The sequence below is a fragment of the Triturus cristatus genome, chromosome 8, assembly GCF_964204655.1.
Source record: "Triturus cristatus chromosome 8, aTriCri1.1, whole genome shotgun sequence".
Taxonomy (NCBI): domain Eukaryota; kingdom Metazoa; phylum Chordata; class Amphibia; order Caudata; family Salamandridae; genus Triturus; species Triturus cristatus.
In genome coordinates this window covers 352,665,565-352,689,264 of record NC_140591.1, presented here as the reverse complement: position 1 = coordinate 352,689,264, position 23,700 = coordinate 352,665,565, and positions in this window count along the sequence as shown.

The following is a 23,700-nucleotide window of genomic DNA, read 5'->3' as shown; positions in this document are numbered from 1 at the left end:
TTGCCAATAAATGGCGTTATGCGTGAAGTTCTATAACTTCATTTCTAATTTGGGATTGTTTTTGACAGCCGATATACGGCGTAATATGCAATATTATGAAACAGTTGTAAGATGGTTTTAGAAATCACATTCCAAAATGGCGACGATTTGCCTATAGTGATTCTTCTAACGTGTTTGTCCTTCTACGAAGTCTATGTAATGTGATGTCATGTGACCCACGTAACGCCTCCTTTAAATATGCTGCTTCTTTGGCGCGAAATTTGTAAAACATCAGACTAAGGCATAGCCGAAACGCGTCATGTTTTCTATGCTTGCTATGCAATAAATGACTTAATAACTGCAGGAGAGTCCCGTGAGTGCTTTCCCGAGTTCCTGAAGTGACTGGGAATGAGCGCGCATTTATGAACGCGAATGCACCTTCGCGTTTTAAAGCACCCGTCTTTTGAGTGCGCTGGTTTGGAGGTGCAGTGGGAGCGATGATATATATATATATATATATATATATATATATATATATATATATATAACCTACTGGCGGTCGCCAGTAGGTAGATATAGTTAGGACCTATTTTCCATAGGAAATCCGCAACATTCTATTTGGAATAACGTTGGTGCCGATTGATGAATTTTTGCGAAATGTTCCAAACTTTTGGCCAGCTCCGGTCCGCTCCTATCCTGAAAATTTCACGGTGATTCGTCAAGCGGGGGCCGAGAAAAAAGGGGGGTCCCAAAATGTGTTTTCCCCATGCATTTTACCATAGGACCTTTAGCCGCAGCTACAGCCCAAACTGCTGAACGGAATTACACCAAATTTGGCAAAGAGGTAGTCCTCAGTTCAGGCTCGTGCCTTTTGCTTAAATGGTGTAAATCCGTTCAGTAGTTCCTGAGAAAATTAGAGTTAAAAGTACATATATATCTATGGCCTCGGAGGATCCGCGCACCCTATGCGCACCAAGCGCGCACCCTGCCGTGCACGAGCTGTATTCTAATTGGCTGTCAACACTCCAGATCAGGAAGTGTTGGCAGCCATCTTGTGCCTCGGGAGAACCGAGGCACAAGAAACCTAAAAAACAAACGCGAAAAATGCAAAAAGGGGGCAGGGTAGAAACACCCTGACCCCCTAGGCCTGCCTAGGGGGTCCCACAAGGACCCCCAGGGCCAAAAAAAGAATAAAAAGCCCACGCTGAATATGCTAATTTGCCCCCGGGGTCCAAATCCCGGAGGCAAAATTAAAAAAAAAGTGTGGGGGGGTCCCAATCCCCCCAACACTGCCCCGGGGACCGCCACCCCCGAGGCTTGAGCATTGTATATGCGGGGGGCTCACGCCCCCCCCGCAGCCCTGGGGACTGCCACTCCCTGGGGCTTCTTCAACATGGGTGGGGGGGGCTCTCAGCCCCCCCAGCCCTGGGGACCGCCACCCCCAGGGGCTTGAAATAATTTGGGGGTGGAGGGGCTCTCAGGTCCCCCCAGCCCCGGGGACCGCCACCCCCTGGGGCAACTTGTCAATGTGGGAGGGGGACCACGCGGCCCCCCTCCTTGATTCAAGGGGACTTAATCCCCCAACTTAAAATGCGCCACTGGGTGCGTTTGCACTGGTGAGGTCCCCTGGGGGCCAACTAGCCCACCAGGTACCTCCAGTATGCGCCAGGGAGCTGCGTTGCAGAGAAGTGTTCAGAGGCCACGGCCCTTTTTACAACACTCTGCAACGCAGCTCCTTTGCGCTTACTGGAGGTACCTGGTGGGCTAGTTGGCCCCTAGAGGACCTCTGGATTGAAGAGGGATGTATTCCCCAACTTAAAACGCGCCACAGGGCGTGTTTGCACAGTATCACCTCAGGCCACGCCCCCTTCCTTCACCATTGTACAAATATTCCTCTAAAATCAGCCGAACTACGAATTCCGATTTACTCACCTGTTATCAAGAGAGAACCCAGGGCTGCATCTTTTAGACCAGCACTGACCCTGAAAAGTAATTCTAAGCGTACTTACCAGTAACTTGTATTTCCTTCCATAGGAATCCATTGTGTGGTTTTCACCAGAAAAGTTTCTGTCTATTTTCACAAACTAAAAATATTCCTAAAAAATCTGCTATATGACTTAAACACATTCTTTCAACTGTTTACAGGAGATTGGCCAGTGCTGGATCCAGGATCCACCACTGAGTAAGAAAAAGTAACGATAACACTACTTACCTGCTAAGTGAATTTTCTGCCATAGGATAACATTGGCGATTCTATGTGAAATTTTTTCGAAGTGTCAACTTTTAAAATACAATAATAATCCTTAAAAATCACTACTGTAACCAAAACGCTTTTAGTCAACTGTTTACAGGAGATGTCCAAGGACTGAATCTAGGATCCAGTCCTGTGGTTCGAAAAAGTAATCCATAAAGTAACTAATTGCATTTGACTAGAAATTCACATTGAGCTCAATGTTGCTTTGTGTTTGAAATTGTGTTGCCCATTGCAACAACTGTAACTACTGTACTTAAAAGTCTATTGCCTATTTGCAAAGTAATTAAAGTAATTCATTCTGAGAAAGTATATTTTGTATTGTAATGTATAATGTAATTAAAAAAAATTAAAATATCTAAAAATAAACAGTTTAAAAAATGTAGTAAATCAGTATTAATAAAATCAGTATAACAATTAATACATTAAAAATTGTAATTTACAAAACCTTTGAAATTCACTCAAAAAACCATAGGTTTCAGGCCTGATATAGTAAGGAATTAGCATTTAAAAAACCTTTGAAATTCACTGAAAAAAACATAGGTTTCAGGCCTGATATAGTTAGGAATTAGCATTTAAGAAACCTTTGAAATTCACTGAAAAAACCATAGGTTTCAGGCCTGATATAGTTAGGAATTAGCATTTAAAAAAACCTTAGAAATTCACTGAAAAAACAATAGGTTTTAGGGGTGTTATAGTTAGCTGGACATTTCACTCGAACAAAACCATTGAAATTCCTCCGAAATAGTTAGTTGTACTAACTACATCTCGCGTGCCCGCAATCCACTACTGATGATGTCACATATTACATCATTCATGACATGGTCAGTGACATTACTGATGACATCTCAAATGACATCACTGATGACATCACTGATGACATCATCCACGTGACAATCAGATACACCTTTCATCACTCACTGTAAAATACAGAGTGCCAGATTTAAAACCATTGACACACCAATACAAGTTTCTAAACACCCACTCAGTGATTCCTAGATCTATTCACACATCTAATCACTTACCTATAGATTCACTCATACATGGTGTCAATGATCAATAGAACACTATCAAATATACTTATACACCTATATCGACATTACACACCAGCACACATCCTAATCACTTATGAAGTCATCCTACTCACTTATGCAAACAATGGATCATACTTACTTTTACTTAGCTATACACTTATAAAAACACCACTTCATCTATTCATATAGATAATAGCTCATACTTAGTGTGTTATAAAATCACTATTACAACTATACAGTTATCCATACAGTCACTCATGCAATCAGAGTCTTATGTATACTTATTTATATACAACAACTGACACATACACTGGCTTTTATTTTTCTAGTTTGTTGGACATGTACCATTGAGACATATATTTGCTCATCGCCACACCCATACAAATATTCACTCACCCAAACAACTGTTATAACATGTAGTTTTAACTTCATATACCTACTGAATCAACTATTCACACATCTTTGGGCAGTCACACCCCCCCACCGAACCACACACACATTCACTCTCCCATACAAATACTCAGTTAACTAATCAATAAATAATATAGACTTTCACGTAGCTAGTAACCAACTAGTGCAGCAGTTTACACAACAACTGACAAAGTGATACAGATATTCACCCAGTTTAGTGAGACACTATAAATTAGTCAAGTAAACAGTCAATCACACTGCTACTAAATCCTCCATCCAGATACTTATATTTATATATCCACTCATTCTTCAATGCAAATTGCTATATATAATACGTATTTAAATAACGACCCAAACCACATTCACTGGATGATGTCATCAGTGATGTCATCAGTGATGTCATTTGAGATGTCATCAGTGATGTCACTGACCATGTCATGAATGATGTAATATGTGACATCATCAGCAGTGGATTGCGGGCGCGCGAGATGTAGTTAGTACAACTAACTATATCGGAGGAATTTCAATGGTTTTGTTCGAGTGAAATGTCCAGCTAACTATAACACCCCTAAAACCTATTGTTTTTTCAGTGAATTTCTAAGGTTTTTTAAATGCTAATTCCTAACTATATCAGGCCTGAAACCTATGGTTTTTTCAGTGAATATATATATGTATATGTCCCCTTAAGGGGAATCTACAAACCCTGGGAACTTTTAGAATCCCGAGGATATTGGAAAAAAAGGACGCAATTTTGGCATGGGTATCTTATGTGGAAAAAAGTTATGAAGGCATAAGCGCAAAATACAACAAAGAGCAAAAAAAGGGCTCAGCACTGGCATTGAAAAGCCTCGGCAATTAAGACGTTAAAAGGAAGAAATATTTTGGGTAAAAATATACCATGTTGAATCACTCTAAGGGTGGTAAATATGCTTTTGACATATTCTGTTGATTCTAAATAGTCTGACAATGCCTACAAAATCTATGGAAATGCTGTTCCATTTCTCGCAGAAGAGATATGTGGTTTGATATTTGTCTGTGCTAGTCCAATTGAGTGTTAAGGGCAAGCGTGCTGAGAGACGTAACATTTTGTATTAATATTTATGGAATATGATGATTGAGCTTATGTAAACCAGGCTACTTTTTAAAATGTACTATTTTAGCTCTTCGTGTTGTTTATTGGAATTGTACTTGCTATTTTGAATGTCCGTTTATTTGATTTGATATGATTATCCATTACCAGCCGGCATGAACCCCTCTGTTGCTCTAGATGTGGTGTCCAGTGAATAAAATGTAAGAAGTAGGGTGGCACTTACTTCTCTTTTCTCACCTCTAGAGACTCCAATACTCCTCCTGTTCATCGATGGACTACAAGGAATGCAACCTTAAGATCTGGCTTTTTGAATTAGCATATCAATAATTGATTTCGTTTTGGTGCTCAGCTAATCTGTTAGCGCCAGAACACTCTTTGAGTAGCTGTGCACTTTACATATCTTGTGATTGGCTGAACTCTGCATGGATGGGACTCTGTATTATGTGGAGTTTTAGGCATTTGGTATTGCCTAGGTTGGTGTGGGGCTTATTTTGTGCCATGCAGTCTTTCCTGTAATAATTTATCTCAATAATTATTCTTTTTGGCGAAGAGCTGCTTCATCTCATATTGGTATTGTCCTGTATCCGGTTCTACTCTAGCAAGTCATGTGACCCTTTATTTTGCCGCATAAGACTTTTTTTTTTTTGTCCTGTGCCACCCCAGGCTATTTGCATTTTAACATATAGTCCTGCGATCCAGTCCATCCAGTTTCCTGGATACTGGTCCCACGCAGGTGTAATCATAGGACATGGGAAAATTAAGATCATGTTATTTCATTCCAAATCAGATAGTCTTCCCATATCTTACTACATGTTCCACCTTCAATTCCCATGTCCATTTTACAAATAGTTTTTACCGCTTGAAGCCATTGAAAACCATTTGGTGGTACAGAATCTATCTATCTCTTGCAGATCTCTCTTCTAGCAAGGAGAATCAGATAGAAAAGTAGAGCCCTCCTATTTTCAGATAGAAAAAAAGGTCGGCTTATCTTCCAGGCCTATCAGGATCAATGTGAGGCTCAGTCTAATATTGATCTGCAGAATTTCATTTATCACTTTTCTGACCATATGCCAATACTCCTGTAGTTTGGGGCATTCGAAAAACACATGCCTATCGTCTGCACTTAACATACCACGTCTATGGCATCTTGGGGCTACAGTGATTACAAATTTAGCCAGTTTCAGAGGGGTCCAATAGAGCCGATTGATTGTAAAGAAGTGATTTCTCTTCAGGTTTGCTGGTTTAACCACCTTAAAGAGTAGTTTGAGTGAAAGTTGGCACATTTTCTGAGGCTCCGTCATTTGAATTATACCATCCCAGATCTCGTATGGTGCTTTTAACTTCTTATCTGCCGCCCAATACTAGGGTAACCAGATTTTCAGATGGAAAAAGCCGGATGTGCACAGACATAGAAATAGGACTAAATGCCCTATTACGTCTCAGGGCATCATCTATGCTTTTTTCCCACATTCCCTCCCCTGCCTGTGAAGAGGTCCGGGTGCTGGGCCCGGCCGGGCTCTGTAGCCCTGATTCACACCTCATTAACACCTCATTAACTTCTGCTGCTTGAATGAGGCGGCAGCATTGCAAGAGAGTCCAAGCAAATGAACTTCTGTCACCGGTTTCTAAGAGGGCATAGAAACGTAACCCTGCACAACACTGTGATTAATGTGCAGGTTCACCCGACCCTACCTTAAAAAACTGGACATTTTTGTGTTTTAGGAGAAAGTGTTGGGACGCTGAGACAGTCCTTCAAAACTGGGACTGTCCGGGCAAATCTGTGACGTCTGGTCACCCTACCTAAGCCCCTCTGAAGATTTATTTTACCTTTCTTTTACCTCTCGATGTGTGTGGCGGTATAATTATCACAGAGGCATTTGCACAGCCCTAGGCTATTTTTTGGCTAGTGATCTCTTGGTGCATGATTTTAAATGCCGTGCTTCCTTTCTTCAGTGCTAATTCCGTCTCTAGTGAGTTTGCTACTTTATCCTGACCCACTGACTCTATACTACCCCTAATCTTTCCCTCCTGTACTATTCTACTTCCTCCTGTGTTCATCCTCTTCCTGGTTACATTTCCCGCTTTGCACTTACCTTCTCCTTTCTGTATGTCTACTTTTTTATTTATTTACTTAGTTCATGGGTTTTGTATTAGTTCTTAAGATGTTGCCTTTTGGCTACTTCAAAGTGCTTCTTTGGTTCTTTGAGCAATCAGCACAGGACTACTGAAATGCAAGAGAGCCACCCTTTCATCCGGAAACACTGATTCTGGGTTAAGATTGGAAATAATGCACCTGCTCTTGGTTGCTTTGTGGGATTGTCTTCCTGTACTCCCCTTTTCTCTCCTGCAGTCAGAATCTATCTACTGCATTCAGCCACTCCTTTCTGAAACCAACACTCCCTCCTTTACACACCCCATTCCTTTTACACCAATGCTATGCCTGCAATGCTGACTTCCTCCATCCTTTACTCCACACCCTCCATCCTGGTCTTACCCCTTTTCCTTTGCTACCTCCAATATATTTCTCCAAGGATAATTCACTTCTTCCGTTTTGTGCTCATAATTTTCCTCTTTTGGATTTACCATCTCCATTCTCTGCTTATGCCCTTCACTTACATGCACTACTTCAGTGCTCACCACACACTAGCTTTATTGACCATATGCAAGATCAATAATGTTATAGTAAAAATATTTTCATTTAAGGATAGAGGATACTTGAAAGAGCAACCCAAAGCATGTGGTTAGAAAAAAGACCAGTGAGCAAATTCAAGCAAGAATGGTTAAGCAAAAACATTACATTATTCCATTTTTGTGCTTCTACATTTGCTCGACTAATTGAGCAATGAAGCCCCCTGATTTACATGGGACCGATCATAAATGTTGCTTTGCACTTGGTATTTTATATTCTTCAGCATCATTCAGGAATTCACCAAACCCCCAAGCGAAGCCTCGGACGTCACTCCTTCCCTGGATCTCTGCAACAAACTCAGATCCTACTTCTATCTCAAGATCAAGTCCCTCTATGACAACTTCAACGAACAGACACCAGATGCTGAAACCACGCCCACCCCCAGCAACGCCAGCCAGCCTACCATCTCCGCCTGGACCCTGGTCACGAACATGAAGAGTATCCACTCAAGAGCTCCCACAGGCCCCTGCCCGCTACACATCTTTCTCAGATCCGCCATAGCAACCGAGCTATGACGCACCATCTACGCCACCTTCGAATCCCGCACATTCCCCATTGACTGGAAACGCACAGAAGTCAAGCCCCTCCTCAAGAAGCCCTCCGCAGATCCTACGGACATCAAAAACTACAGACCCATCTCTCTCCTCCCCTTCGCGGCTAAAGTCACCGAGAAGATCGTCAACAGCCAGCTCACTAACTTTATCAAAGCCAACTCCATCCTCAACTCTTCCCAATCTGGATTCTGCAGCAATCACAGCACCGAGACCACCCTCCTAGCTGCCTCAGATGACAGCCACACTCTCCTCAACCAGGGCCACATGGCAGCCCTCATCTTATTTGACCTCTTTGCAGCCTTCGACACCGTCTCCCACTGCACTCTCACCACCAGACTTCACGACGCTGGCATACAGGGAACCGCCCTCGACTGGATCCGCTCTCTCCTCACCGGCCAAACCCAATGAATCAGACTCCCGCACTTCCTCTCCAAACCCACAGAGATCAACTGCGGAGTACCCCAAGGATCGTCGGCCAGCCCTACACTCTTCAACATCTACATGGCCCTCCTCGCCGCCATCGTCAGATAGCATGGACTCAACATAGTATCCTACGCCAACAACACCCAGCTCATCCTCTCCCTCATGAGGCAACCTGACATCACCAGACTCAGCTCCCAGGAAGGAATGAAAGAGGTCGCATCCTGTCGCAGAAGCTGTCTGAAGCTCAACTCGGAGAAGACAGAAGTCCTTGTCCTCGGACCCTCCCCCTCAGCATGGGCTAACACCTGGTGGCCCTCCGCCCTCGGTGGCCCCCCTACTCCCACGGACCACGTCCCAAACCTCGGCATCATACTTGACTTCTCCCTCACCATGACCCGACAGATCAATCCTGTCTCCTCTCATGCTACAACACCCTCTGCATCCTTTGCAAGACCTTCAAGTGGATCCCGCCTGAATCCAGAAAGACCGTCACCCACGCACTCATAACTAGCAGACTGGACTATGGAAATGCCCTCTACTCCAGAATCAACAAATCCCTGCTCCCAAAACCCGAGACCATCCAGAACACAGCTGCCAAGTTCGTCCTCGTTATCCCACGATAGGAACATATCCCCCAGCACCTATGAGGCCTCCACTGTCTCCCCGTCGAGAAGAGAGTAACTTTTAAACTACTCACTCACGCCTATAAATCCCTCCACAGCACCGGACCCTAATACCTCAACGAAAAGTCTCCTTCCATGCACCCAGAAGAAACCTCCACTCCGCTGACCTTGCCCTCGCCAAAACCCTGCGCATACGCAGAGCCAGGACGGGTGTAAGAGCCTACTCCAACATCGCAGCAAAGGCCTGGAACGAACTCCCGCTCAACATTAGATGTTCCCCCACTCTGCACACCTTCAGGAAGAGCCTCAAGACTTGGCTCTTTGGATGAATCGGAGCTGCACGACCCCCCCACCAGCGCCTTGAGACCCTCACCGGTGACTAGTGAGCTTCACAAATCCCTGATTGATTGATTGATTGATTGATTGATTGATTGATTGATATTGGTCTGTCTGTCCTTACAATGGGCATTTTTTTAATATTTATGTGCTGAATATTTTTCTGCCTTTCTTTATATTGGGCTGTTTAAAGTTCAGTGTGCTGAATACTTGTAGGTTTCACACTAAGCTTTTAATTAACCGTACAATAAAATTAATTGACTATGACTATGACAGTTGTTTGCCAGCAGCTCAAGTTAAGAAATGTTTTACTTAATATGCCACCCGGGCCATATCTTATCCCGACCATGTTGAACCAAAGTATTTTTCCTGCTTTGATAAATATAGAGCAGGCTGCTATTTATTTATTTTAAGAAAAGCCACTCGAGAAGTTGTATCTAATTCCAGCACAATTTAGGTAAGGTGCATGAGTTATATGTCCTGGATTAATTTTCACCTGTGGTGGTACAACTCAAACAACTGGGACACTATCAATCCAAGTTCTGCTCCAGTTTCCTCACAGATATCACCTCGCTATTGCTTCTGAATGATGCTCTTTGTGTTAGTGTGCTGGCGGTGCTCGTTGGATCTCTAGGGCATCTTTGTGGCCATGAGTATCATTGACCATAGGACTCTATTCAAAATCCTAAAGGATTAAATGAACTTTGTGGGCAGGGGCTGGATGGCTTCTCTTCTGCCTAACCACTTTCAGTGGGTAAGTTAGGCCTAACATCATTTCCATCCACTTAGAGATCCACTGGCTGACATTCTCTTCAGACTGCTCTTCAGTTTATATGCACAAACTCTGGGAGATCTTATTTACCAGTTCAGTATCCCCGCCAGGACACCTTTGGGTATTAGCCGCGCTCTATAAAACTGTATAACATAACATAACATAACTCATCAATATGCAGATGATTCCCAATTTTATGGGGGATGTTTGAGTCCCCAAACACACCATGAGCATTGAATATTCATGAATGGTTTTAAATCCATTAAAGACAGAGGGCTTGGGGGAAATTGTCCCTTCTTATACAATCATGTGTGCAAAAACCTTGCGGGGATGGTGTTGAGATGTGATATGTGGTTGTACTGTGGGACTTTACCATTTTTATTTTAACTTATACCCACCTCATATGCTGTTTGGAGCACATGGCAAAAATGACCTAGTCTAGTTTATTTTGAAACCTACATATTTGTCACTCATTTTAATGCAACCTATTTTGATACCCATTTTTCTTTCTCTCACTATTTTTGCAACTTTAGTTTAAGAATTGTGGGCACGGGACAGTCCACACATTAGTAGCAGGTAGCTAATCCTAATAAATATCCATGAAGATGGATATCGTGTTTGATCTTGTGGTGTTGACTCGCCTGTGTTCATAGTTAGTTTTCGCAGGTGGTGTTGCGAAAAAGGTGACTAAACCAGAAAGGCACTTTTGTGTTAGACTGCAGAAGCCTATGAAACCTGCCTGCTATTCTCTTCCAGCACTCTGCTGACGAGTGTTGCAGATCTATGGAACATTCCCTCAACAATACGTTGTGTTCTCAATCTATGGAAGGTATGTACTTTATGATTCAATCTCCAATGTGCCGATTAAAAGATACATTAATTACTCCGAGCAAACTAATGGGTTCTATCTGTGTCTGCAGGAGATTTCCCCTTTTGTGTCAACGCTTAATGGTGAGAAAAATCTGATATGTGAACAATAAAATAAAGGATCTAAAATACATATGTTTCCCACGCCTCTTAAAAAAATAATGTTTTTGTTATTTGTACGGAAACTTCACCCTTGGTTTTAATTTAGCTGGAATGGCAACTTTACCCTTAACCTTTCGAAGTGCCGAAGCATGGTGACATGAGGTGATCATAATTTAAACACCTGCTTCTCAAATGTGCCTCATACACACAGATGCAACAGATGCAATTGTATCACACTTTGTGAAACCTTGTACCTGGAGTGTATTTTCAGTGTTTAGTGCTTGTTGAGACTTCGCTAATCAAATGCTGTCATCTCAGGTAGAAGTACGCCTGAATTAATTCAGTCCCCACTAATTGTTATATTGATATATAATGCTTCTCATAATAAATAGAACTGCATTGTTGGTTTTACACATAAACAAAGGAACCCCAAGAGATAGAAGCTTGCACTTATTAGTACTCAGGGCCGGACTGGCCGTAGCGGCACGGGCAATCCCCCGGTGCGCCGCACAGGTGGGGGCCGGTTTTGGGCCCCTGGGGGGCATTTTTGTTACAGGGCAGTTTTGCAGCATAGCTGCAAAATCGGCCCTGTAAAAAACCAGCCCTGGCAAAGAGCTCGGCGGCCCCCCCAAGCCCCAGAGGGGCCGGCCGAGCACTTTGCCAGGGTCGGTTTTGGTTCCTAGTCCGGCCCTGATAGTACTCGCTTCACAAAAAGTCGAATGTATCAGCCAAACTCATTACGAGGACAGGGCAGGCAGTCTGTCATCCACCAGTACTCTCAGCTTTTGTTTATTTATTTACTGCCCTAATTTTAAGCTCCCTAAATTTATTGGGCAAAATTTAGCATAAGCAATTTGGCTGGATGTAAATTGCAAAATGGCTGCCTAAATGTGTATATTTGTCCCAGAAGCGGAAGGCACAGGTGAAAGGTCCTTTCACCTAGAACTGGGTACTCCGTGCTTCACGCTAAGGATGTTGGAAATGCGAGCATAAAATGGCGCAGTGGCTTTATATAAACAATAGTGGGGTGTCTGTTAGTCTATTTGGAGGGATGTTGGGGACTTGTATAAATAGCCTTGATCTGGAGGTTAAATGTGGACCGCTGGTTAACACCGCACCAGCCTAACCCCATCCAGGCGGCGGACCTCTCCTCCCTGCTTCCCCCCGTCGTACCAACCCGCTATGCTCTGCTACCTTAAATCACCACTGACAACTTTGTTGGGTGCCTGAAAAGGTCGCAGTTTATTTGCATCATACAACTTTCTACATTTGTCACACATTGCTCATGGTTATGTACATGTTGCATTGTTATTCTTGCCCCAGCTTTATCAATCACCTGGGAGAGGAGGGAGCCCTTTCTGTGTTTCCTGCTACTGGGTTTAGGCTTCAGCTTGCTACCGATTAGGCGGGTCTCCGTTTGGACCTGTCTGGGCCGCAAGTGCCGTCCCACTCGCCCTGCGTGGGCCCTTCCTTCTCCCAGAGGCCCCTGCCGGCTGGCATCCCAAGGGCCTTTCTTGCGTATCTACTTAATTTCTTGTGACTGGGTCCTTTGCCTTTTTTCTCCTTCTGAGCCCCTGCCGTGAGGCATCCCAAGGGTCATGAGGAGAGTATTGTCTCTAGTCTTTGCTGGCGGCGTGCCGCCCTTTTGGCTCCCTCAGCGCCCCTGCCGTGCGGCATCCCCAAGGCACTGCGAGAGCCTCTCATCTATCTTCTAATGGGTTCTCCCCTCTAGTTTGTTAATTTAGTCTGTCTAGCTCCGCTACCCTCCACCTTGCAGCTGCGACGCCTGATTCCTAGGTGTGGGTGGGTGGGCTTCTTCTTCTTTCTCCCTTGGCCCGGGGAGGGGATTTGTGGCTACTGGCCCGGGTGTCCCCCCTTTTATCCCCCCCCTTTGCCCCTGAGCTTGCTCCCTGATTGGGAGGGGTTGCTTGGGCCATCGGTGGCCAATCCTGGCCCCCGTCGGCCTAGCCCCTATGTAAATGCCTGCGAGGGGGTGGCCGGGGGAGGGGCGCCGCCCCCGGACGGCGTTTTGCCCGGGCCTCTACTTGGTCCGGCTTCGCCTCCCCGGCCCGGGTTCTAACCCCATCCAGGCGGCGGACCTCCCCTCCCTGCTTCCCCCCGTCGTACCAACCCGCTATGCTCTGCTACCTTAAATCACCACTGACAACTTTGTTGGGTGCCTGAAAAGGTCGCAGTTTATTTGCATCATACAACTTTCTACATTTGTCACACATTGCTCATGGTTATGTACATGTTGCATTGTTATTCTTGCCCCAGCTTTATCAATCACCTGGGAGAGGAGGGAGCCCTTTCTGTGTTTCCTGCTACTGGGTTTAGGCTTCAGCTTGCTACCGATTAGGCGGGTCTCCGTTTGGACCTGTCTGGGCCGCAAGTGCCGTCCCACTCGCCCTGCGTGGGCCCTTCCTTCTCCCAGAGGCCCCTGCCGGCTGGCATCCCAAGGGCCTTTCTTGCGTATCTACTTAATTTCTTGTGACTGGGTCCTTTGCCTTTTTTCTCCTTCTGAGCCCCTGCCGTGAGGCATCCCAAGGGTCATGAGGAGAGTATTGTCTCTAGTCTTTGCTGGCGGCGTGCCGCCCTTTTGGCTCCCTCAGCGCCCCAGCCGTGCGGCATCCCCAAGGCACTGCGAGAGCCTCTCATCTATCTTCTAATGGGTTCTCCCCTCTAGTTTGTTAATTTAGTCTGTCTAGCTCCGCCACGCTCCCTATGGTTTCTCGATCAGAGGGAGCTCCCCCCTGCCGACCCCTCTTCAGCCTGACTGTCATAGGAAACCCCTCTGTTCCAGAACCCCTACAATATTCAGCAGAAACATATCCATCCCCACCCCTGTGAGGTGAACTCCGTCCTCCCTGTGATACCCCGGGGATCTTCAGTTAATGAACCCATGACGTACGAAACCCCAGCCATTCGCCTTGCATACTTTTGCCATAGTGATGTTGAGTTTCCTCCTAGACTTCTCTACCGCCCCTATGTTGATCGCCCCCCTCCAGGCGTTCCTCACTATGATTTCGGAAAAGATTATGTCTGCGGGGCGTACCATGCGTGCTACTGCCGTGAGGCCCTTCTGCATGTCTTCCAGGAGTGCCTTCCGCCCCATTGCTGCCAAGTCATTCCCGCCCAAGTGGACCACTACTGCGTCTGGCTTGCTGCCCCGCTGTAATGCATCCCGCACCATGGACAGCAGCTCTCCCCATCTCATCCCGGGGCGCCCCCACCATTCTATGTCGGTGTTCCGTAGCCAGATCCCGCCAAAGTCCCATCTGGCCGCTGCCCACCGTTGTGCCCGCGTGACGTACGAGTGCCCCACGATCCACACCTTCCTGTGTGCAGCGTCCGGATCTGGAAGAGAGGGGGGGGCTTAGCATATTGATGGGCGTATGTAACGCTTGTAAGCGCCGGATGCCCACCGCCCTATCCCCTTAATTGCGCCCCCGCCCATGCCCAGCCCCGCCGCCGTGGTAGCCGCCCCAATCCGAAATGAGTGCGACCCATATTCCCGTGCGGGGAGATCCAGGGATTCTAACACCTTCCTCATTACCGCTATAAACTGAAAACGGCTGAGGAAAGACCCATCTCTATGCTGAAATAGCGGCCCCTTCTTCCCCTGATTGCCCTCTAGATGCAATCTTAGTAGACATACTGGGCAGTGATCTGCATTGTTCGTGCAATGCAGTCTGGTCCATACACCCTTGCCCGTCTGGTCCGTCTTGGACCTTCCTAGCAGTATGTCCATGTGGCTATCCTGCATGACCACCCCTTCTCTCCGTATGCACGCTGTTCCCGCGTCCACCACTGAGGGTGCTACCAACTCGCTGACCCTGTATGCCCCGAAGAATGCTACTGCAAATGCCGCCCGGAACAATGAGGTTTCATGCCTCGAGGAGCATATCCCGGCCAGGGCCCCCAGCATCGCCTGGAGTAATCTGAAGTGGATGGGGCGCCTCACGTCGTCTGGTGCCCGCTGTAACCTACCCCACCCTTTCATGGCCATCCGACATTCAAACGCCCTTGTTTGGTCGTCGCGCCCTGCCATCTTTGTGTAATATGCTATTGCACTTAAATGTGCTTGTGCCCAGGATTTTGACTTCCCCTCCCTGAAGGCCCAGTCGATGAATTCTAGGATGTCCCTTTTCCTGGCCCATTGCCCCATGTGTAGGCCAACTTTGGCCCTGAAAGTCTTCCAGCACTTCCGGTACCGGCTGTTGGTTTTTGGGGCCAGTGCATTATCCAGCAGCCATCTCAAACCGCTTCCACCCATGCCCACGCTTCCTCCGGCATCGGGGTCATCTTCCTGTCTGCTCCCGGGGCCAGCTTCCTGAATCTTTCCCACTGGAAACGAGAAATAGCATCCGCCACTAAGTTTTCCGCCCCCGGAATGTGCCTTGCCCTCAGTGCAATGTTACCTTTCAATTGGCAGCCCACTAATAACCTCAGCAAGGACGCTACAGCTGGGCAACGCGCCGCTCCTGTGTTGATTGCCTGCACCACTGCGTGGTTATCCGACCACAGTGTGATCTGCCTATTCGCTAGTTGGGGAGCCCAGATGTGGAAGGCTACAACTATGGGGAAAAGTTCGAGCAGTGATATATTCGCGGTTAGCCCGGCTGCATGCCACGCCTCCGGCCATGCCCCTGCCGACCACGCCGACCCCAATAGAGCCCCGAAGCCGTACCCCCCTGCAGCGTCAGTGTAGAGTTCTAACTCGCTGGCCAGGACCCAGGGGGCCCGCCAGATCAGGGTGCCGTTGAACTCAGCCAGAAAACTCTCCCATTGGACCAGGTCGTCCCTCACTCCCTGTGTAATGCGGACCCTGTGATGCCTCTGTGTCAAACCCCTCGTACTCCAGGCTATCCGCCGGGCGAATGCGCGCCCTGCGGGAATTACCCTCATGGCAAAATTCAATTTCCCCAATAGCTGTTGCTCCCAGAGTCGCCTTCTTCTGCTGCCTCAACCTACGTATGTCGCTAAGCATGTCCGCTATCTTGTCGGTTGGCAGCCTGCATGTCCCTGCTACTGAATCCAGCTCTATCCCCAGGAACGTCAGTTTCGTTGTGGGTCCCTCGGTTTTCTCGTGAGCCAGCGGGATGCCTAGCTCCTGCGTCAAAACCCCGAAGCAATTGAGGAGGTTGGCGCAGTCCTCTGTGCCTGCCCTTCCCACGAACAAGAAGTCGTCCAGGTAGTGGACCCGCCCCCCTCTAGGTGACCGTTGGCCCAGCTCCCACTCTAAAAAACTGCTAAAGGCTTCGAAATGTGCGCATGAGATTGAGCAGCCCATGGGGAGGCACCTATCGTAGTAGTAACCCCCCTCCAGTCTAAAGCCCAATAAATGATAGCTGTCCGGGTGCACTGGCAGCAGTCTGAATGCTTATTCTATATCACACTTGGCCATGAGGGCCCCCGCCCCCTCCTGTCGAACCAGGTCCACCGCATCGTCAACCGAGGCGTAGGCCACCGAGCATGCTCCCTGCTCCAACCAGTCGTTGACTGACTCCCCCTCCGGGTATGACAGGTGGTGAATCAAACGGAATTTACCAGGCTCTTTCTTGGGGACTAAGCCCAACGGGGATATCACCATGTCCTCTAGCGGTGGGGAGGGGAAAGGACCCGCTACCCGGCCCAACCCAACTTCCTTTTCCACCTTTAGCCTAGCTGCCTCGGGGTTGTCTTTGACTGACTTCAAATTATTGCTTTCCCGTGTCCCAATGGGGCCGTTATATGGTATGGGGAAACCCAGCGTAAACCCCTAAAGCCAATAATTCCTTGTCTGTTGATTTATGGTACCTGTGCAACAGTTGCAATAGTCTGCCTGCTCTTATGGGTGTTGGGAGCGCCTGTCCTCCGCCCCCTTTCCCCCCGGCCCCTCCTGCTGGGGCCTGCTTCTCATTTCTTTGGTTCTGGTTTTGGTTTCTCTGCCGCTTGCCCTGTAGTTCGCCGGCATCGTATCGCAGGGTGGTTCCCCCCACAGGACCCGCATTCATGCTTGAACTTGCACGCGGTCCCCCATTTACACTCGTCTTTGTCAAACTTCCAGCACGCCTTACTGGATTTTGTGGCTGGTTGGCCCCTCGCCTTGGGATCTTTCCCATGCCCTTCAAATCTGCCCTTACTCCCGTAGGGACGAAAATTAAGCTCCTTTAACCCCACCCCTTCTCTGGCTGCCACCATGTGTTTGGAATAGCCCTCCATGTCCTGGCAGTCCCAGCCTATCGTTGGCCATACCTGCATTTTTTCCCTGAACCCTTCGTCGTACTGTAGCCATGCATTCCCCTGGAACTGCTGCTGCGCCTCGTGCACCTTCTGCTCATATAGGATCAGTGATGCTGCACTCTGCGGGAATTTCTCAATAAACACGCAAGCTAATGTCCTAAAGGCTTTCAACCAGTTTTCTATATTTCTGTCCACCCTGGGTTTCCTGGGGCCCCTCCTGTCCTCGTCCTTCCTGTCTTGCGTGGTGAGATCTAAGCCTGCCTGCCTTACTTCGAGCAGGGAAAATATGTCAATAAACTCCTTCCTCCAGATTCTCTCCTTAACTGGTAGTGGGATGAGGTTTGCCAGACCCAACAACCTTGTTGTCGTGGGCGGTTCGCTTGGGGATGGGCGCATATATTCGCAGGCTGGCTTACCCTCGCCTGCCCCGGCTGTACCTGCGCCCTCCCCCGTTGTGGCCCCTGTGCGCTCCTGTTGAGCTAGCTCCGCACCTGTCCCTTCTCCCTGGCCGCCTCCTGGAGGCTCCCCTTGTGCCCCTGGGTTGGCTGCTTTGTCTCCCGCAAGGCTCCTAGTTGGGCCCCCTGTGGCCCAAGGTGCATTTCCCGGGAATGGGACCCCACTCCCTGGCCATTGCCACCAGGGTAACCATGGCGGTGGTTGCATCACCCCCTCCGGCCAGGCCTCCCCCTGGAAGCTCCTTCCCCCTGGGCCCGCGCCTGTTTGCCAGGAGGGCGGCGCGTGCCACGGCCCCTGGGCTGGCGTGTTGTGCTCCATACCTGTGTTAGCCTGTGGCCCCTGTCTGTCCTGTGGCCCCAGCCCCCTTGTTCGCCCCTGTGCGCTGCGTGGTTGTCCATGCTTACCCAGGGTGCTTTTCTTGGGTCCTTCCTGAGGGGCCGCCGTGCTGGCCACAGACCCCTCGCCTTCGCTGCCCTCTTCTGAATCCGAGCTGTCCACCTGTACTGCCGCTGCGTGGGCCTTTCTCCTGGACGCCTGAGGAGGGGTCCCATCGGTATTTGCCTGTGATCTGCTCCTGCGAGGGGGCGCCGTGTTGGCTGCAGACCCCCCCTTTTTCGTTTTCTTTGGTGGTGGTGGCGGTGGTGAAGCCTGGCCCTGTCGTTTCCCTTTCCCGGGGGGGGCTTCCCTGATTTGCTGCTCCATCCAGCTCCTGCCCTTCAGCGCCACCAGCGCCCTCGCCTGCTCTAGCATGTCCCGCAGATCCTCGTCCAGATCGTCCTCCTTGTGCCTCCTTGCGTCTGCCTTCCTTGCGGCTGGCTGTTCTTGCAGCTCCCTGAAGCGAGCCGGGGGCTGCTTCTTCCTCCCTGTAGCCCCATTCCTGTTTGCCATCCTCCGCACCGTGTATCCTCTCCTTTCGCGCTGGGCAGCTCACTTCCCACTGATTCACTACCGTGTACTGCCCCTTTAAGGGGGCGCGCCTTTCTCGAGCGCGTTCAAAAACCCCTGGGCGGAAGTGCCGACGGGGACGCTAGTGAGGGAAGCTGCCTGGGATCTTGTGTGCCGCCGGGCAGGTCGCGGCTGATTTCGCCGTTACCTCCGCTGCTTCCCGGGCTCCCTCGGTGCGCAGACGCCGTGTCTACCTCCTCCCGCTGCCTGTGATGGGGCGCGGCCCCTGCTCTGCTTCCGTCCTGCTGCTGTGCAATCCGTTCGTGGCTTCTGGCGGCCGGACCGTTGCTCAGTCGACAACGGGGCTCCTTCGAAGCGTCCAGCACCCCCGATCCTTTCCCGTTGTTCCTTTGCGAAGCGTGGGCTGAGCCGATGCTGGAGCCTCCGAGTCCTCGACGCGCCACGATTTAGGCGCCAAAAATCCGATTTCCGCCGCCGGTCGTCCAGGTAAGCCCACGATTCTTCTTCTTTCTCCCTTGGCCCGGGGAGGGGATTTGTGGCTACTGGCCCGGGTGTCCCCCCTTTTATCCCCCCCCCTTTGCCCCTGAGCTTGCTCCCTGATTGGGAGGGGTTGCTTGGGCCATCGGTGGCCAATCCTGGCCCCCGTCGGCCTAGCCCCTATGTAAATGCCTGCGAGGGGGTGGCCGGGGGAGGGGCGCCGCCCCCGGACGGCGTTTTGCCCGGGCCTCTACTTGGTCCGGCTTCGCCTCCCCGGCCCGGGTTCTTACTCACCTGCGCCAGAGTTTGGCTTGATTGTTCACTCGATTAAGACTTCCCTGCACGGCCACAGGTTCGAAACATGGCAGGTACAATGCGCCTTTCATTCTCCCGGGTTGATCAAACGAATACCACCAAGTTCATTAGCCACAATCATCTGCTATATAGTACTAATTCCTTGAAGTGAATGTGGGGTTCACATATGCATGCAACGTTATGTTATTGTTAAGTTATGATATGTAATAGTGTGTTTTGTACCGGTTATGACCAAGCCTGCACGAGGTACACTTTTGTGTCCTGGTTAAAGATTAAGATCTTTGTTTTAGCATAATGCCATTGAGGCCGCAGTGAAAATGGCAGAATATGTGACTCTGCTATGTTTGCCTACAGTTCTGTCGAAGATTTCTGAAACACACAGACAGAGCATTACAGCCACATAAGGATTCATCTGTTAATTCTGGTGCCATCTAAGACCCTTGAGCCTCCATCTCTTGGTTTTTAGACATCATACAGCCATGAAAGGTCCCTTAGCACTTTTACACCTGGTTAAAATCTACCAAGTTAGGGCAACCTGCCTGAAGCCACTACTCATACTGTCGCTCTATTGGCCACTTAAACCCTCATTCCATGTGGCCATTAGTGTCAGGATGTTCTAACCATTGTGCTCAGATGCCACCCAATGCAATGCACTTTTACATCTCTCACCACCTTCACCAGTGACCACATACACAGGGGTATGATGACCAGTGGTAGAAACAGGGGGAAGGAGTAATGGGATAAGCCAGAAAAAAGAGACACTTGACCCCATTACTCTCAATCTCAACTTTGGTTGATCAGGGATGTCTGTAGGATGTAGTGGATAGCTACAAGACAAGAGATATAATAAATTACATTTTATAGACTACTCTACTCTTAACTGCAATGTGGAAGGGATGTACTTTAACATTATCTCTGGTTAGCTAGTTCTCTGTACTTTGATTGGGAACTTGTTATTCCTGAAAACTAAATACACAAAGGATGAGTACCTCAAACATGCATACACAAGCGCTTCTTCTTCCGACTGGAATAACTACCCCATGCTTTCACTATGCACTTTCTAGTGGAAGATGAGTTATAGTTTCGATTTGACTTCTGTAGAACTGCACGCTAACCAACAATGTTAGTACTCTTTTGTTCCCTATTTTTGGCAGTTGGTATGTGCATACTGGGACGCTAAATTATGCATGACATTCATATAACCCAGGCGTCCGCGTTCACTTCCTGGTGTGCGCGAGCCCTTTCCTCTGCGGCAGTCATGGAAGATGCTTCGGACAGGCATGGCGGCTCAGAGGGAACACACTCCATCACCGTGTCGGCAGCACAGGTGTCCCAGCTGGCGCAGCAGATCGTGTCGCTGCGGGGTGGCGCCGGTGGGGGCCAGCAGGTGACAGTGCTGCAACTGCCCAGCGGAGAGCAGGTGCAGGTGCACGGCGTAATCCAGGCCGCGGCGCCTTCTTCAGTCATCCGATCGCCGGCGCCGCTGCAGCATATCCTGAGTGCCGCACAACAGTCGCTGGAGGATAGGCCTGACGAGGAGCAGGCGGGCTTCCCTCAGCCGCGCAGTGAGGACTCTCAACAGAAGGCGGCGCGGGAGCTTCTAGCTCGGCGGCCCTCCTACCGAAAGATCCTGAAGGAGTTGTCTGGTGGCGAGTGCGGAGTCTTCTCTTTCCCTGATTCCTCTTCCTTCCTGCTACTGTTCCCCCCCGAAGTCAGGTTCAAGCGCTGGGATGCTCAAGGGTTACTACGCGCTCTACAAAAACCTTAAATAAATAAACATGTGCAACATAGTCTAGTCTAAGACTCCTTCCAATTTCCTTACAAGATAATCTTAATAAAATGTAACAACACACATTCTTAGAATATTTTATACAATAGCTCAGTTACTTTCTCACGAACATGCAAAAGTTTATGGCATGCTGGGAACAGCATCTTCCTCACAGAAAATTGCCATGCAGCGCATGCTCCATGTACACACAGCTTCAGCTCAGACAGCACCAACACTCCACGATTGACATTAACACTCCATGATTGCCATTGACACTCCATGATTGCCATTGACACTCCATGATTGCCATTGACACTCCATGATTGCCATCGACACTCCATGATTACAATCAACACTCCACGATTGACATTGACACTCCATGATTGCCATTGACACTCCATGATTGCTATCGACACTCCATGATTGCCATCGACACTCCATGATTGCCATCAACACTCCATGATTGCCATCCTCTCCTTCCTTAAAATTAACCACGTGTGAGCGGGTGTATGGTATTTGCTCCCTTGTGCTCAATTCATACTAAGTGGTAAGCGTTGTTCCAGCTTCCTCACAGTTAGACTTAATTCAACTAGTAATGAAAGGTACCAGCTACATCAGGATTATGAGTTTCATGGGAAAGCTGTGACTCCAATAACCCCCTCTCCCTCAAGCCGGAGGAAATGTGTAGTGGAGAAAAGGCCCAGTAACGAGGAAGAGCGTGCAAAAAGCAGTGTGTGAGGGGTGAGTCTTGAGATAATTCTCTGTTTTTCTTTCAATTGTATTTTATTTTTAATGTACAGAGCATACATTGGTTCAGTGTCATAATCGTTACAGGTGTGTTGACATAGTTTTATGCTCAGCATACAACTTGTTTGTCTTTCAATACACAAATTCATCGTTGTCTCATTCACGTTTTGTTGCTTATACCTGTTTTCTTTGGGTTAAGTTTTTTCTATTTTGTAAGTGGGATTTTCAATATCCTTTGTATTTGTGTATTCTGTGTAGCTGTCCCGAAATCTATCAGCCTGTCAGGTCCTGCCAAATATTGTGTATTGTTTTCCTTGGTTTTTAGGTATTATTGTAGTATGGCGGGTGGGTATACTGTTGTGGAATTGCCGTCCTCCTGTTCGTTGCAGTGTACCACATCTACTAGCCAGTCTTTATGCTCAGGTGTTACATAACTCAACCATTTTATTGCCACCCGCTTATTTGGCCACAATGAGTGCCATTAAACACATTTACCATGTCCTTTTGGTGTGGCGGCAGTGTAGCCTTGTAAGGTGAACACTGGCATATATGGTCTGCTAACCTGTGTCATTTCTTTTAGCAGATATATTATTGCAATCCAACATTGTCTGACTTTAATGCAGTTGTGCAAATAGTATGCATCTGATACTTGGCTTTTCCTACAGATAGGATCTGTCCCTGGCAGAAAAGTCAGTATTTGTTTTGGTGTCTAGGGATAGCGCGGAAAGTGTCCAAATTTTACTCTTCAGTACCAGTTCAACATGTAATTTACAAGAATGGGCTCCAACTCCGCACCAAATTTTTTCTTCTAAGCAACAGATCTTTTCCACCGTATTTGAATGGAAGCTAAATCAAATTGAGTCAATCCTCATCATAATTTACAGTTTAAGTTAAGTCAATGATGAGAGTTTTAAAAAGATTTTTAAATTAAAGAGATTAGTAAGTTTCTTTCAATTTGTTTCTATTCAATTAGAAAATCAATAAATCTGTTTACTGAAATTCTCAAGAACAAATTTGGTTAGAATCATCAATACTGAAAATTAGCAAGCATGTTCCATAAAGGAATTAGTCCCTATTCTATCTAAAAGAAATCTAACCTCATAGAACCCATAAAGAGTTCAGGAAAAGAGCAAGATCAAAGGTGAATCAAGATCAAAATCCGAATTAAAAAGTCGAACTCTGCATAAAGAGTAGATCATGAAACCCAGCCCAGTATCATTTCTCCAAAAGCATCAGCATACAGCTGTACTTTGTACACTGTACAAAAAAAGAAAATAAGCAAACAGACTCAGCAGTAGCAACACCCGCCAGGGAAAAAGGGTCAGAAATGTTAGACAACAGCAATTGCAGTCCGCAGTAGATTACAGCAAAAAGCTCTGGGCGTGCAAGGAAAGTGAGCTTCTCCATAAAGAAGTGGGAAGAGCAATTACTAAACATTTGTATAGCTGGGAAGGTCTAACCTAGGTTTCCAGGGAAGCATACATTTATTGTTAAATAGGAAATTCTCTATTCAGTACTATATGAACATGAGATAGATAGGAAGTTCAAGCTTGGTTCATCAATAATATGTGAATTATGGTGGATGACCTAGGAGGTCAGGGGGATGAAGAGCAAGCCACTATTTCTTGATTGGATGCCGTTTAAGACCAATGTCTCTATGGGCCCCCTGAAAGCT